Genomic DNA, 5,000 nt, shown 5'->3' on the forward strand with positions numbered 1-5,000 from the left:
GAAAAGATATGGATGTATCTTTACCTGTCTAACCATGCGAACAATCCACATTGAAGTGTCCCAAGACTTGTCCACCGATTTCTTTTTGTTGGCATTCACTAGATTCGTGAGCAGACGTGGAGCCCCGACGAAAGTTTACAGCAACAACGGCACTAACTTTAGAGGAGCAGAATGTGAGTTGAAAAGAGCGCTTGAGACGTGGAATCAATCACGCATCACCAAGAGCATGCGCAGACGCAATGTCCAATGATATTTTAATCCCCCTCACGCAAGTCACCGAGGAGGAGTCGGGGAAAGGATGATTCGATCCGTTCGTAAAATTAGGCGCGCCCTACTTGGAACACAGATAGTGAATGACGAAACCCTTCTCACCATTATGACTGAGGTAGAGAAAATCCTGAACGACCGTCCACTCACGAAACTGAGTGAAGATCCAAAGGACCTGGAAGCTTTGACCCCGAACTATCTTCTGTGGTCTCATCGTAATCACTGTCTCGCCCGTGGTGACTTTTCTACCGCTTCCGCAGACAATGTATTCTTTTGTTTATGTGCTAATGAGACTCACTAGCCTCGCTCTCAAGCAGCATTTCTTTTGTATTTTGTACATGCAAACGAGGCTAGTGAGTCTAATTAGCACGTAAACAAAAGAATATGTTTTTGGCCGCCATTTATGCATTCGGTCTGTGGCTATTGTAGAAGAAGTCATAGCGGACCGCAATGGGGATGTTCGCCAAGCCACGGTTAGAACAGCCAGACGAGAGATATTAGGAAGCTACGTTTACTAGAAGCGGCCAGTGTTTGAAATTACCACTTTAGCAAACGAAGAAGGGGCCCAGATGAATTAACTACACAGAGAGTAAAACCATTGATATTTTTGTGCTTTCAATTGCGTAATTAAGAAGAGTGTATATGTAAGGAAATCATTTATGAGTCTTTTTCGAGTTTCGCTTCATTGTTATAGAAAGGCGGAGCCTTTCGAGGCCGGCATGTTACAGCGAAACATATTAATTACGTTTTTTGATTTCTTTAGCCTTTGTTTTTTCCTTAATTAGGTGTTTTTCTTTTTAGGGTGCTTAACACTACTTCATTAGTCGATAGTATTTTTTATTGCCCGTTTCACTGTTTGCAGCTCACCGTTATTCTTGTTACTCATTTGTATTGTCGCGACATCATTTGTCGAGTTTTTAGAATAAATAGGTCAACGTTTATTATTCCAATATTTCGAAGTTTTTATAAGCAGCAAGTTTTATTTCGTTGAGACAGGACACCGTTAAGGTAAATCTTTCTTCGAGTTATCCGTTTCCTTTTCTCATTTGTAAGCTATCGTTTTCGCAAGTTTCGTTTACTAATTCTTCTATTTTTTCTGATTTATACGTACACTAATACGCGTAACTTCGATTACGGCATTTTTAACGATGTATTGATACTGGTGTTGTTCTTCCATAATACCCCGAAGAGAGATTCTGAATGGGGTTTAGTGTCTAGTGTTATTTGCCTATATTTTTAGTGTTTTCGGTTAAATTGGTCATTTTTTCAATTTCGGTTAAATTGGTCAAATTTAATGTTTACTGTTTCGGTAGAAAATACTGTTAAGTGTTTGGTGGGTTTTTGGTGAATACCCAATAGTCTTTAACTTTTGCCAATTCTTATCTCCTCTTGGAAAATCGGTAATAAGGTCACTCTTAAACCTTAAGCCTGTGCTAAAAAGGGGCTGAAGAAGCTTGTAGACTCTCTCCAAAATGCCACCATTTAGTGTTCTTTTGTTTGCTTGTAAACTAGCCCTTGTTGCGTCGTTCAAGGTTAAATATTCTTTTGAATATTCAGCTCAAGAACGTGGGACAACAAGGGCTAATTTGCAAGCAAGCAAATGACGGCCAATCTCGAATCAACTAGCCCGCGATCCTTTGGTCAGTGTCGAGGGCGAAGTCGAGACATCATGGCGGGATTTACAGGATTTCCCTCCGCTGTTGATAAAGTTCTAGTGAGCTGTTATAGAACCGGGGAGGATTCTGCTCTCGAAAGCATGGAAGCAGGGTCACTTTTGACCTTTCAAAAAATCAAACGTAACAGCCGTCAAGAAAAATATTTCTTCCCCATGTGGATACTCGGATTTCTCGGAAATCTTAGGAAGTCTTCTGACATGTTCGTCAGTGTTCGGTAGTCTTCGGAAGTCTTGAAATAATCGGACATTTTTAGAAAATGGCCAAAAATTCCTTGGTATAATAAAAAATGTATATTGGCAGTTTTGAGGCCGTTTTTGTTTCTTTCTGGGAAAAAAAAATACTGTTACAGTGAATTTTTTATTGTTAGTGTTGAAATGCCTAAAATTTAACTGTTTCATATTACACTGAACCAAAAAGTTTAGTGTTAAGTGTTATCGAGTTATCCCCACTCAGATCCTCCGAAAAATCCCATAATTTCACAAATTTCATTTTTTATGACTTCACACTTTAGGACTCTATAACCGCCCAATATGACACGGAATTCCGATAATTTTCATCGGGATATAGGGCCAAATATGGGGGATTCGCCTTCTTATTTCATACTTTCCTGTTATCATAGTGTAAGAGGTAGCGACTATCAACCCAAATTATTATATGGTTCTGTCTCACAAGGACTTGGAACTACCAAATTCACGAATTTGATTGGCTAAGATCGATATTGACTGCTGTGTAGATTTTTTCCCATCTAGGCGGCATCTAGACCGATAATGTTTTGCGGTGAAAAAGTTGCAAACTAAAATACAAAAATACTGAGTCTTTTCTTCCACCAATATTTATTTATGGAAGTGCCAAAAAGCATGATGAGAAAAAACAGTAAAGAGGATGAGCAAACTTTGGCAAAATTGAGTTCAGCTCATCGCCACTCATCGCCGTTTGTAAGCAAAATATCAGTTAGTACAAATCAGTTACATTAAACGAATTAAATTGTTCTTGTTTACCATATAATATAAACATCTTATTAACGGAGCTTAGTCAGTCTGTATGGGAGAATCTTGACCTCGGTTGTGTGTACAGACCTCACTGCGTTCGGTCTGTACTCACGACCGCGGTCAAGATGTCAAGATTCTCCCATACAGACTTCCTTCTCGTTCAATAAGAGCTAAGTCAATCTGACTATGCTGGAAATCGAACCCACGACCCCCGAATTAAATCACCGACTGATCTTTCTTTTCCGAGGGGACTCAAAGGGACTCAAAAAAAAAAAAAAAAAGCTAAAAAAGGTGAGAAGCTTGCGTAAAATAATTTGGTGGCGACGAGCGAAGGGATGGATTTTTTAGCATTGACGTCTGCACTCACTTCGGGCAGCGGAATCGTGAATACGCGAGCCTCGATCTGCGGAGGAAGGAGGACTGAGCAGGACTTATTTAAGCACCAAGATGTAAAATTAAATCTTATTCCATGGTTTAACATACAAAACGCGCGGATATATTTTGTGAGTTGCGTAGTATACGAGCAAAATGTCCGCGAGTATTAAATCTTCAACCATCGAATAAGAGATTTATTATTCCACTACAATTTCTTTCATTGAAAAACTCCCGTTCCGTCCGTATTTATTCTGTTCTAAACCGTTAAAGTGCCCCTGTGACCAAAAAATCAATTCACATTTTTCTTTGGATTTCAAAACTATGTTAACAAAATACTAAGTGACCCACGTCTTAAGCCTTGATTTCAAAAAGACACCTCTTTATTTTAACTGTAATTTTCCTATTTAATGGTCCGCCATTACTAACATTATGTTCTTGAGAGAGCTGGATCGAGGAGAAAATGACGTCATAGGCTCACTGGTTTAAGAATGCAATACGTGTGTACGCCGCTTAATATATATCCAGCACGGGGGTTTTGGGCTTTCAGACTTTTAAACTCACGCTTTGCATATATAATAAGCTGCGTTCACACGCTGAAATTTTAAGCTAGTGAGCCTCTGACGTCACGTTTCCCTGGATCCAACCCTCTGAGGTCCAATCGGTCAGTTTTGAACGTGAGTAACGGCGGACTGTGAAATCCAAAACTTACACTCAAAGTAAACGGCCTTTGCATAAAAATCAAAGCTCAAAATTTTGCCAGTCAGGTGTTAAGCAAACACACTTTCAAAATCTGAAGGAAAAAAGGAAGTGGTTTTTTTGATCACAGGGGCACTTTAAACCGGGACACTACAGTGTATTACCGTCCCATATTTTGCCCGTTCTCTTGACCAAATATGGTAAAATGGCGTAAGAATGGAATAATAAATACATCTTAACCTTCGTCTCATTCGTGCCGACGAAATTTGCTTATTTCTGTGCCTCCAATTCAGAGACACTCGTTGTTTTCCACCTTTAAAAAAATAAGATGTTTAAATTTAATTATTTATGTCGATGCAATGACGTCAACTCATTGTTTCTCAATCTCAGTAGTCATCAGCCTGTTGATCTAAGCGATGCTAATTGTCAAGCATTTGTGATGGTAAGACCTCGCTCTTTCACAGTACACAGAGATTATAAAGTGAACTCCATAGTGGCCCATTTCATTAAGAGTCAGAGGTGTAGGAACTAACCCGCGATCAGGCTCTCTTTTCTTTTTGGAAGCACGCGAAATGTACGCGCTCTCCCAGAAGAAAAGAACGCCTGATCACAGATTATGTAAGAAATAGACAGTTAACGTTGCTTTTTGACAAATTTAATTAAACCTGTTAGAAGCGTTTACACAAGTTTACATAAATTACGACTTTGCTCAAATCAATTAGAATTTTAACATGTTCCTGGTAATATTGTTGATAATAATAGTAAATAATAACGATAGATAATAGCAAAGCACTTTAAAGTACAGCAAGTGGGGGCTTAAGTAAGGACAATGTCCACTAAAAGACCAGTTACAAGAAACTTTGCAAGATGGTAGGTTTTAAACGATTGTTCAATTACCTTCAAGTGGACCTCAAAGTTGGTCATGTCACGTCGTTATCACGGCCACAACGACCTAGAGATGTACCAAAATGAAAAACTCACGTGCAGGGCCTGCAGA

General features: G+C 39.2%; 1 protein-coding gene across 1 annotated transcript in view; it reads right to left on the reverse strand.

Annotated features, from left to right (window-relative positions):
* Window positions 1-4,690: 4,690 nt before the first annotated feature.
* Window positions 4,691-5,000, reverse strand: part of LOC138045962 (tyrosine kinase receptor Cad96Ca-like) — a 70,666-nt gene continuing 70,356 nt past the window's right edge. The window contains exon 10 of the mRNA XM_068892604.1: window positions 4,691-5,000. This exon is cut by the window's right edge and continues 822 nt beyond it. The gene's annotated coding sequence lies outside the window, so the exon portion shown is untranslated.

Source organism: Montipora capricornis, chromosome 4 (assembly GCF_036669925.1).
Source record: "Montipora capricornis isolate CH-2021 chromosome 4, ASM3666992v2, whole genome shotgun sequence".
Taxonomy (NCBI): Eukaryota; Metazoa; Cnidaria; class Anthozoa; order Scleractinia; family Acroporidae; genus Montipora; species Montipora capricornis.